A 12,150-nucleotide genomic window follows, 5' to 3' on the forward strand; every position below is an offset into this window, starting at 1 on the left:
ATAAGTGCTCAATACATATGTGTAGTCTGACTACACTGAATAAATGAATAAATGACATCAGTGAGCACTGACAGACTAGCCAGGAATTGTTTATTTAATGAATGAATTAAAAAATTAATGAGTACTTAACTAAAACTTTAACCTTAATTTTTCTGCCCATGTGCTATTTGATTTGACTCTCTCTGTACTCAGTTTTCCTCTTCTCAAATAGTATGTCTTTTGAGGAAGAATTCAAACCCATTAAGTGAAGTCTAGACATGAAGAACCCATGTTACTGGCCCTGGAAACAGGGCCAATCTATCTGGGTACTGAACTCTGAAACCAAACAGGGATTTACAGGCAGGATTCCAATTCTGGTACTTTTTAATTTAGCAAAGAAATGTGCTCTGGGCAAACAAAAGAAGACCTAGGTAGAGGAGGGTCTAGGTGATAAAGCATGTTAGTGAACATCCCCATTGGGCAAGAGTAAATCTTCTTTTCAATCCTGATTAAATTTAATACCTCCCAAACATTCCAGTTCCATCACATAGTTGTGAAAAATAGAAAAAAAAAAAAAAAAAAAAAAAGGGCAAGAAAAGTACACTGAAAGAGAAGGCAATTGACAGCTGTAAGCTGTGTTTTTCTTCTCCCTTTCCCTCCTTCACTCCCTTATTTCAAACCTCAATATCCAGCCAACATAACAAAAGCCCTCCTTTCATTTTGTTTGGATGGAGTTAGTGATTAGTTCGTTTCTCCAGTTCACACTTGCCTGAATCTGATTCAGTAGCAGATCTGGACAAGGAGCTGGGAATCCAGGAAGGTGATCTGTGCTGACTCTAGTGTGCCCTTCCTAGAGTCTCTCCAAAGGTGACTGAGGGTTGAAAGACCTAGTTTGGTGAAAAGAAAGGAATCCAATGACAACATGCTCTGAAGTTTCCACTGTGTGGTTGCAATACCAGCTATAGATGAACCCTTTACTTTCAAGCCCTTTGCAAAGGTAAACCTTTTTTGGAGGGGTGGGGGTTATTCAGAATCAATCAATTAACAAATATCTATTAAGAATGAATACCAGTGTGGAAGTAATTAAAGCAGAGAAAAACAAGAGTGTAGCTTTGTTCTTGTGGAGGTGAAAAAAAGCATGAACTTCTGTTAATTAGGTGGTTAAGAGACTTTAGTTAGGAAGTGGTATTTGAGCTGGGTCATGGAAGGGTAGCATCTGGACAGGAGGGTGATGGACTCCAGTGCATGGCAGGTGAGAGAGGGAATGTGTGTACCTGGGGAAAGCACAGGAATGTTCAGACGTTGATGAATTAGCTAGCCTAGGTGAAGGGAAGGGTCCAAGTAGTAGAACAATAAGGCTGTGAAGTAGAAAAGAGAGGTGAGATCAGCAGGTGGAAGTCCTTAATGTCACCTCCATAGTCTGACTGTATTCTAGGCAATAAAGACTTTTGAGCAGTAGAATAACATGATGGAAGTGGCATATTACCAACATTTCATCTTTTTCAGGATACAGTCTTTATTGTAACTTTGTAGATAAACGCTTGCCTGCATGTCCCAAGGCATTAGCATACTTAGAAACAGAAGTAAGTGTCTGTGTTCTGCAGACTTGGGACCTGAGTAAGGAGGCAGAAATGGAGGAGGCTCTAATCCAATTTCCCTAACAGTGCCCTGTGTGGTTGCAAGAAGGAAATTGGAAGACAGGACCCTCCCAGGGTGTGATCAGGTTGACAAATGAGACTAATGTGAAGGGTGGTGTCTACTCTGTGTCAGAGGAGAACAGTCTCTTAGATACTTGAGATTTAAAAGGATCTGGGCTTGGAAAATAGTGGAATCTGGCTCTAAAAGCTGGATATTCACATCCATGTTCTCAAATAGCTAACTTCCAATTATTTGTATGTGTTGCCCTTGGCAGATGTCAAGTTTTGGTTCTTCCTGTTACTCCTAAGTGCTTCAAGATGCAAATGAGGTTGGCTTTTGTTCTAAGTAAGAATCATAGACAGGTGTTCTTGCTTCAAGCAAATCTGTCAATTTGAACTGTAGTATAAAGAAGTTGCTTTCCATCAATCAAATGAACCATCAGTTACTCAGCCTGAGCCTGAACTAAGCATCATCAAATATGACCCTGGCTTGTAAAGTCCTTAAAATTGCCAATTCTCCTGAGGCATTTAAAATAGGGTTTTATTTATAAAAATCACAAACTGCTTCACAGCACAGAAGAAAAGTACACCTCTTATGTGTTGCAAAAGACCATTGCATCTTGTAAGCCACTGTTTTCCTGTTGGTCTAGTTATTCCACAGATGACTGCTGCCCAACTCCCACTGGTTTTGTAAAGAGCACTGGATGGGGAGTTGGAATATCTGGGGTTTAAGATTCAACTCTGCTACCAACTACCCATGAAAACTTGGGCAGGTATTTTATGCTTTTTGGACTCAGTTCTCTATTTGTAAAACAAGGCAGCTTAACTAGACATTCTCTAAAGTCCCTTCTGCTTTTCAGATGCCTGCTTCATGCCAGTCAGTGGATGCCTATGAAGTTAACCCAACAGTCAATGACAACACATGCTTAATTTTAGGCATGGGAGGAAAAGCTCATAGTGCAGTAGTCCAGTGTTTGCTACAAGAGGGTGCATCCTAAAACTAAACCTTGTCTGTATTCTAGATACAGGATTCTAAAAGGTGGAGTGTACATTGTCACTTAACATCACCATTGCCTAAGTTTCATAATGTGGCGGAAGTCTCCCAGGCCCAGCCATTATCTTTTAAACTTTCTTCCTCAGAATCAAGTAGTAATTTTCCTATGATTGATGGAAATGTAACCATACCACACAAATTTCTGGTTTCTGAAAATTCTCTCCAATGCCTCAGATTTCCTTGACAAACAAACAAATTGGTTTGATTACCTAAGCAGTTTTCTGTTCCCACTGTAAACTGCTCCTTCTCCACAGTGCTGTACTCCTTTATTTATATAATCTGGAAAATTTGATTGTCCTCATTTTTGGTCCTGCGCATTTAACCCAGGGGCACTTTACCACTGAGCTATGTCCCAGCCTTTTTTAATTTTTAATTTTGAGACAGGGTCTTTTGAAGTTACTTAAGGTCTCGCTGAATAATGAGGATGGCCTTGAACTTGTGGTCCTCCTGTCTCAGTCTCTGGAGCTGCATGCCCAACTGATTGTCCTTTTGGCTATGGACTAAATTATTATAACTCTTCCTAGTTTCCCAAACAATTAGACTTTTATTAAGGACTCCAAACTATTTCCTAGTTTTTACCTTCCTTGCAATCAATGTCCATCTAAAGTCATGCCAACCTTTCTCCTGTTCCAATTTCTTTGAGGGAATTCTCCCTCATGGGGTCAGTGCAATAGGGAAGAGCAAAATAGCCCAGGAATTTCTTCCTGCCTCAGGAGTGGAAAAATCTAAGCCTTCTAGGGTAGTAGAGAATTATAGTTTACTCCTTCTATGTGCTAACTTAGAACCTACTTAAAATATGGGAATTGTCTTAATCTTAGCCTTTGCTTGGTGATTAATTCTTTATCTCTGCTTTATCTTTTATTCTCCATTCTTCCTAGTCATGGTCTATTTTCTTAAACTCTTACCAGTATTTATTTCATATTCAATTTTAATAAATTCAATATTTCCTGCTTGGAGTTATACAACCTAAGATTTTCATGAGGAACTCAGATTTGTGGTGAGCAATCTCACAGGTACCCAGCCTCAGGTTGGTATGCCTCATCTCCAGATCACCTTGTGGGTTCCTTCAGAGCAGTGTTTATGTCATGTCCCTGTTCAGACACCCTTGATGGTGTCACATTATTTATAAATTTGTATTCTGGTATTGAAGGTCCATTTTCAATGTTTGAACCCAAGTTTTCTTTCCAATCTCATTTGCATGCCTCATGCTTCAGTCAGGGGATACTGTCTACCTTTCACTATGTCGACTCCCACCGCTTTTCAATTTCCCTGTGGACTGATGGAGCTCCTGCCACTGGGTCCACCCATCAACACTGCTCAAATCCTTTATCACTTCAACACCACTTCTTCAGGAAATGTTTTCTGAATCTCCCAGGAAAATTGGTACTTCTCTTAGTACCTGTACATTTTTTTTTCTGTCTATCTCATCTTATGCATATGATCACCTTTTTTCTCCTCAACTTCTTTCCTTTTCCTGAAACTACACCAAGAATAGAGTAGGTCGTCAATACCCATCTTTGAATTGTAGAGTCTTTTTTAAAAAATAAATAATTAAATACTCTTCTCTTACCTTTCTCTATTCTCAGATCCTTTTACCCCATTTGGTTCAAAACAAAATAAAAAGCAAAACTTTTGAACCTATTTCAACATTTCTTTCATATAAGAAGGGTCAGAATACACTCTTCAGTATACACCATAACTCACTGAGTTTTGATGGACTGACTGAACAGTAAGTTGTACCTAATCCTGAATGCACTAAAAAACCAGAACCACTTAGTTTTGCACCGTTTGTGATGGCTCATGTGTGGTATGTGGTTCCCACCCCCTTCCTTTAAAAAGAAAACATTTCCACGATATCCTTAGAGAGCTTCCGTGAAATAAGGGAGATGATTTAGAGTCCCACACACCTTTGCTTCTATATTATTCATGAACATATTTCCTAAATGTGGCCTATAATGGTTGACCCTTGTCATTTCTGATTAGATTCACTATATGGTTTTGTGAGCACGCTCAGTGTGCCAGTTCCACATCTTTTCATTTCTGGCAGCCCACTTATTTTCCTAGAAGGTAAGTCACATCCTTGGACTTTTACTCTGTAATGTAAGGAGATAGGTAAGTCTCTTTGTCAGATAATCTTAAGCACATCATCGTTATGCACATCATTAATTGGATATTGCACTATTAGATAAGGGAATGGGAACAGACATGATCTGCTAAGAAATGGGACTTAAAAAATGTGATCAGATTCCATAAAACTCTCTGTGTCCTGACTCATTGTTTTTGTCCTATTGGTTTTTACAGGAGTTTGTATCACTCTTAGCTTCACCTACTTTTCTTATCTTCATTTCTTCTCTATTATAACTTTCTCATTCTAAGTCTTCAACTTAATTGATCTTTTAGGCACTTTGTATACTTTCTTGAAATTCTTTTTTTATTGGATTTTCTGTATTGGATTTATTATCATAGAAGGACTTCGACTGGCCATGTGGCATTAGAAGAACACTGTTCAAGATCGAATGGGTTTCTCCATTCCTCACTTTCTCTGGGTCTGGACCAGGAGGGTTTATTACTGTTGGTGACATTTCTGAAGATAACTCGTGTTTATGTTTGCATAAAGAAGTGTTGATTATTATTTTAATTTGTGTTATTTTATCCTTACTTCTACCTTGAAGACCATAATTTTCTTAAATTAAGAAATCAAAAAGACAGAATTCCTTGAAAGCAGAAAACTCTGTGTTACCTAATGCACTAGCATACGGCTAACCCCACTAACAGTTATTTGCTGATTTATTTCCATTCTGAGTCTCTGTGGTTCACACATCACTAAATCCATGAATATATTTTTCTCTGATTATTATCATATTGGCAAAAGTAGTATATGTGTAAAAAATGGTAAATAGTAGGATCTAAAAAGGAGATTCCAAATATAGGTCCTAATTTTTGAAGGGGATGTTAGTGTCAGTGGTTTTACTCATAAATTAAGAATCTCACCTTTCATGCTGTTAATATAGAGCAGAGTTTGGGATCTTATGAGGGGAAGAAGTTGGCCAATTACAGTGAGCATTTGGTTGAGGTCAGCACCTCCTTCCCTATTTCCTTTAAATGACAACCATGCTCTGTGGGACTCTAGAATCTTGGAACACTATCATGTGTTATGTAGAAAAAGTATTTCATATCAATTTATATTTCATAAATTCTGCATTATTAGAATTAAACAGATTTCTTTATAGTAGAGCAGTGCTGAGCCTTGAGTGGCTAATGTGCTTCTTCAAATTCTGAAGGGTATATATCATACTTGGTTATTTGACAACAAAACCAACTCACACTCTGATCACTCCCCAAGAGACTTCTCCTAGGAGGGGTTCTCTGCAGGCCCTAAACTGAGAAACCCTGTGAGAAAAATTGACATACCTCCATCACAAGGACTAGCACAACTATCAACATCAACACTTCTTCTTAAATATATATAGTCCTTGAGACTTTCTATATAATATACATGCATTTATACATGTATATTATCTCATTTGATTTTTATTAGCCATGATTAGTGTTGTGCAAGTATTGTTTTTCATCTTGGTAGATGAAGAAGAGACACACTATTCCAGTAGTTCCTGGCTTTACTGTGTCAGAAAACCACTGAGCTCTATGGCTGGAGAATCCTCGTAATTATAAAAAGCAGTGTTTTCCTTCTTTCAAATGTTGTGGACAATTTTCTCCTTTTCAGCACACTACCAAGAGGAGACTTTTCTAATGTGTGTGGTGATATCTTCATGCAAGTAGATACTGTACCACGTGGAGGAGTTATACTTCAGGTGACTTGACTCAGTGTCAACATGCCATTACATTTGCCTGAACAAATCAGATTGACTTAATATTAGATCATAATGGAATGGGGAGGAGGAAGAAGTCCTTACTGAAATCCAACCAAGTCACTCACTTATAGCAGAGAATTTTGTACAGATTTGTTAGAAATTCTGATATAGAGAACTCATTAGGGATCATTTGGAAACTTCCCTTTCTCCTCAATTTGTATATGGAAAGGAAATGAGTGGTACCAAAGAGATTCATTTCCTGATACCCCGAATGGCACAGATTTCTATAAAATCATTAAGAGTAGACATAAAAATAACCAAAGTAAAAATAGAAGGGGAATAGATTCCTTTGACATTCATCATTGACCTCTAAGCTATTGTAGGCATTAAGTAATTACAACTGCATTATAGCAGTTGCTCAGACACCAAGAAGAGGCCATTCACTGTGGTGTGATGCTCAAGTGCCAAACGAGGACCAAGGCACTAATGTTGCATGGATCTTCTCTGTGTCCTGAATTGAGAACCAGGGTCAGCTTGTCTGGGATGCTCACCTAATGATCAATGCCAGACCATAGGTCAGGGGATACTGAGGTACTGAAATATTTAAGACTCAAGGGGCATAGCTAGAGGAATAGGGTTGAAAATGGATCTGTTAGGGAAAGTTGAGAATCAAACATCTGTGTCTTTGATCCAATTCATCTTCAGTGCCTTCCATGGTGCCTGGAACATAGAATCATATCCAGTAAATATTTATGGAAAATGTGTCTGGATGAATAAAAATAACAGGGGCACCAAATTTGATGGGGTCTACTAGGATAGAAATCAGAGTGTGGTGCTAAGAGAGAGGACATCAAGATTAACGAGGTAAAACCTCATTGCACCAGCTTGTATCTGGATTAAAGATGACATAGTGACTGGAAACAGAAACAGAAGAAAACCAAGAGAGAGTAGAATGTGACTCTAGGCATCCTAGTTAAATGATAGATGGATTGGTGGTAAACTTGGTAAACTTTAGATGAACACTTTCATGGTAGTGTGTTATAGATATCATATAATGGCATATTCTTATTCACTTTTCCATATATGGAATCAGTTCATTTTGGCCACTCTTTATAAAATCCCCAATTATATGTTGGCAAAGAAGTAGGAAGACCCAGTAGAAATTTTCAATTTCATTTCATCTCCCATCTGAGTGGATATACAGAAAGCAAACATATTGGGTGGCATGCAAAGTCAGTGTTGTTTTATGTTTAACCAGAAACAATCTACATTAGTAGGATAATCAATGTGGCGATCTGGAAGAACCCATAATTCAAGTGGCAGGCCAAATTGATTCTTTCTGGTCCTTGTTTATCATTGTTTGTCAAGTCCCTCAAGTAAGCTTCAAGAAGCAAGGAGGTTAAGACTTGTGTCATTCCCAACAACTCTCACATTGCATTAGCAGTGGTTAAAGCTTTGGTTTCTTTGATGCCCTGAGACTGTTTTTAGCAAATTCAACTTATGGCAGTGTGCCCATTATTTATGTGTTGTTTTAGAGCTTATTGGTAATGGAGAACAAGTGGCTTGCATTTCCAGAGATGAGAATATAAATATCTGGGTTAGCATCAAACTGACTATGCACACACTTCACTTGTCACCGACTCATTAAGTCAATTTCCAAAAAGGAATTTCCAAGCTTCTTGGCATGTGCATCTATCATCCATATATGGGAATCATTAGACTATGTAAATGCTGCCTTTTTTGGTCCTCATATGTGGTTTGTATTCACTGGGTGGAGTTACTCAGAAATATAAATAAGTCACAAAGTCCTAGACAAAAAGTTCTTTGGACTGGGGAATAATATAAGTTTTATTTTAAATGTGTTTGTTGCTTCCATATGAGTTTTTGTTTATGTTCTGGATTACAGCCATTGCCACCATTGTGCAAAAGCCAGAAAGAAACTTAACCGTGTGTTCCTCACAGGGGTTGTGATTTATTACACTTTTCAGTTTTCACTATATTTTATAGTCAGTGGATCCAGATGCAGCATGCCTCCCCTGCGGACGTCTATTTCAAAAAGATCATTTCATAATTAAAACATGGTCCTATCCATTTAGGTTCCTTTATTGATAAAAACTCATTTAAAAATGATCCCACTCTCCTAATTACAAGGTTTTGTGATCCTTTTTAACAAAAGCTATGTATAGTTTTTGGTTTCCTGAAAACATCTGGCCAATAATCCTTTTCTAAACATACAATTAATATAATTTCTCATATTTCTCTAGCTTACATCTATTTGCCAATACATTCACTCCTTCATCTTTGTGAAAGAAGCAGTGATACTTTGAAGCACATTTAGAAGAAATTCCTTCCAACCTTCTTCCATGTTTTTTCTCAGACTCTAGCCTTTAACCTCTCCTAGCTGCTCTATTGACTTTTTTTTTTTTTTTTTTTTGATTTATTTTCTCTCCTCCACCTTCTGTATCCAGATGTGGTCAAGACCTGTTTATTTGGTTGACATTTCACCCACTGATTCATTCATTACCTGCATTTGTTGATGCCAAGGAATAATCCCAAAGCATTGTGAACACTGCTGTCTGCAGTATGCCACTTCTTTTCACAGACCAAGTTCAGGTCTAATCGCTTCCCATTTAAACCATTGAGTTGCCCTCGATGTCCCTCAGGACAAGAACGAGTGTACAAAAGACTGGCCTTCTATAGTTTAGAATACATTAGAATACAGCCATTCTCTTGTCTAGTACCAAATTTATTTTTTGATTGTCTTCCTTATTCTTTTTTTCTTATTTTTACTGACCATATTTTGATTCATTGTACACAAATGGGGTACATCATTTTGTTTCTATGGTTGTGCATGATGTAGATTCATACCATTAGTGTAATCATATGTGTACATAGGGTAATGATGTCTGTCTCATTCCACCATCTTTCATACTCCTCCCCTCATTTCCCTCTATGTAATCTAAAGTTCCTCCTTTCTTCTCTCACCCCCACCTCCAATCCCCATTATATATAATCATCCACTTATCAGGGAAGACATTTGGCCTTTGGTTTTTTGGGATTGGCTTATTTCACGTAGCATGGTATTCTCCAGTTCCATCCATTTATCTGCAAATGCCATAATATTATTCTTCTTTATGGCTGAATAATATTCCATTGTATATATATACCACAGTTTCTTTATCCATTTATCAATAGAAGGGCATCTAGGTTGGTTCCACAATCTAGCTATTGTGAACTGAGCTGCTGTAAACATTGATGTGACTGTGCTACTGTAGTATGCTAATTTTAAGTCCTTTGGATATAAACTGAGGAGTGGGATAACTGGTTCAAAAGGTGGGTCCATTCCAAGTTTTCTGAGGATCCTCTACACTGCTTTCCAGAGTGGCTGCACCAATTTCCAACTCCACCAGCAGTGCCTTTTTCACTATTCTTAATACTTGGTCATGGTAGTAGGAAGAGTGATGATCTTCCAAGGATGTTCATGTCCCCATCCTTGGATCCTGTGAATAAGTTACTTTATGTGGCAAAAGAGACTTTGTAAATGTGATTGACTTATAGATCTTAAAATGGGGAGATTGTTCTGGATTATGTATATGGGCACAACATAATTACCAAGAGTCCTTAAAAGTGGGACAGCTTTTCTAGTTGTGGTCAGAAAAGAGATCTGAAAACTGAAGAGTCAGGGAGATGCTTCCTTGCTCAATTTGGAGATGGAGAAATGACTACATGAGTCTAGTAATGTAGGCATCCTTTAGAAGCTGGGAAGGAAATGGATCACTCCCTGGAGACTCTAGAAAGGCACCTGCTGCTCTAGAGATCTGTAAGGTACTAAGTTCATGTTGTTTTAATACACTGTTTGTGGTGATTTGATGCAGCAGCAATAGAAAACTAATACAACTCTCCACCCAGCCATGGGATTTTGGTCCTTTTTGATCAGCTTTTGGCGTGTCCTGCCTTGGGGTCCCTTTGTTTAGACCTTGGTTATCTGTCTTCTCTCCTCTCTCTTGAGTCTCATGATCCATGCCTTGACACCTGATACTGACTGAGCATACCCTTACTTTTAGTTTCTTCTTTGTCACTGTCTCTAGGATGAACAAGTTAACTGTTTTTCTCATCTGTAGTACTTCCTCCTTCAATATATCTTTTAGACTAGTTTGGATTTAGAAATTCGTGTTATCCAACCTTAAACTATGTATCTGATCACCTTCAGTTCCTTGTGGTCAAGCATGTTCCAGTAAAATTACACTTTTCACATATAACCTGTACTTCAGAAACTTGATTCAGTCAGGAAAGGCAAGGCTATGCTGCAGAAACAAAATCAACCTCAGAATTTAAGTGGTTTATGAAATGTTCATGTGAATCAGTTTAGGGCTCCATGACACACACAGTTCCTCATGTGCCTAATGGAACAGTCACCATCTCAGCAGTCACCAGTCACTATGCAGCAGAAAGGAGAGGTGTACATGAGATTAACCATAATGCTTGATCCAGAAGTAACCCTTAGGTCCTTAACCTATTTTTCAAAACTATTCACATGGCCCTACCCAATGGGACCATAGAGTATTAAGTGTGTCATTTTGTGGAAGGTTGCCATTGTTTTTGTCTATAGCCCTATACAGAATGCTTTGGGGAATAGCTTCCTATCTACCAAGTTCATCCACAGATCTGCTCTCCTGTGTCCTCATCTTATCTATCAAATGGATGATGTGCTTTTGAGGGGAAGAGCAGGTTTGTTCACTAAGTCACCACATTCATGCATTGAACTTCTACTGAATGCAACATTCAGTTCAGTGCTTTGTGGATTTTGATGAACTGGACACCTTTGTGTCTGTATTCATTGTCTTCTAGGTGTAGGCAGGGACTTGCGGATAAACAGTTCTCTTCAACTTAGGCAGTTATGAAGAAGGTAGTCAGGAGGCAGGTTGGATAACTTTTGGGCTTGTTATGGTTTAGATGTGATCTCCCCAAAGCTCACGTGTGAGATGATGCAAGAAGGTTCAGAGGAGAAATGATTGGGTTGTGAGAGTCTTAACCCAATCAGTGATTTAATCCCCTGATAGGGATTAACTGAGTGGTAACTGAAGTGGTAGGGTGTGGCTGGAAGAAGTGGGAATTGGGGCATGACTTTGGGTATATATTTGTTGCCCAAATTTCTTTTTTTATCTTCATTGTTTTGTTCTGATCACAGCCATTCTGGTGGGTTTGAAGTAGTATCTCACTGTGACTTTAATTTGCTTTTCCCTGATGACTAATGATACTGAAAATCGTTTCTTGTGTTTTTGGCTTTTTTTGTATTTTCTTTTCTTTGGGGAAATGGCTATTCACACCAGTTTGCCTTTGATTTTACACCTTCTCTTATTTTAAATTTTGCTTTTTTTCTTATTAATGTTAGCCTTTCTTATTACTTCCCAGAGGACACATAATTGTGGATTGGGTCAGATGCCAGTTCCTTAATCACAAGCTATTGAAGCTAAGAGATCTAGTGTTCTGGCTCTGTCACACCTAGGTCACCTAAAGTCTTGTACAAGTAGTTACAGACCTCAGCCTCTTCTCATTCAATTAAGATTCTCCTCCCTAATCTATCAAACCTAGTACTGAGCACTAGCTGTAGGTCAGAGTCAGTGCCAGGTCCCGGACAGATGAGGTCTTGGTTCTCAGTCTGGTGCCC

This window comes from Sciurus carolinensis, chromosome 9, assembly GCF_902686445.1.
Source record: "Sciurus carolinensis chromosome 9, mSciCar1.2, whole genome shotgun sequence".
NCBI lineage: Eukaryota > Metazoa > Chordata > Mammalia > Rodentia > Sciuridae > Sciurus > Sciurus carolinensis.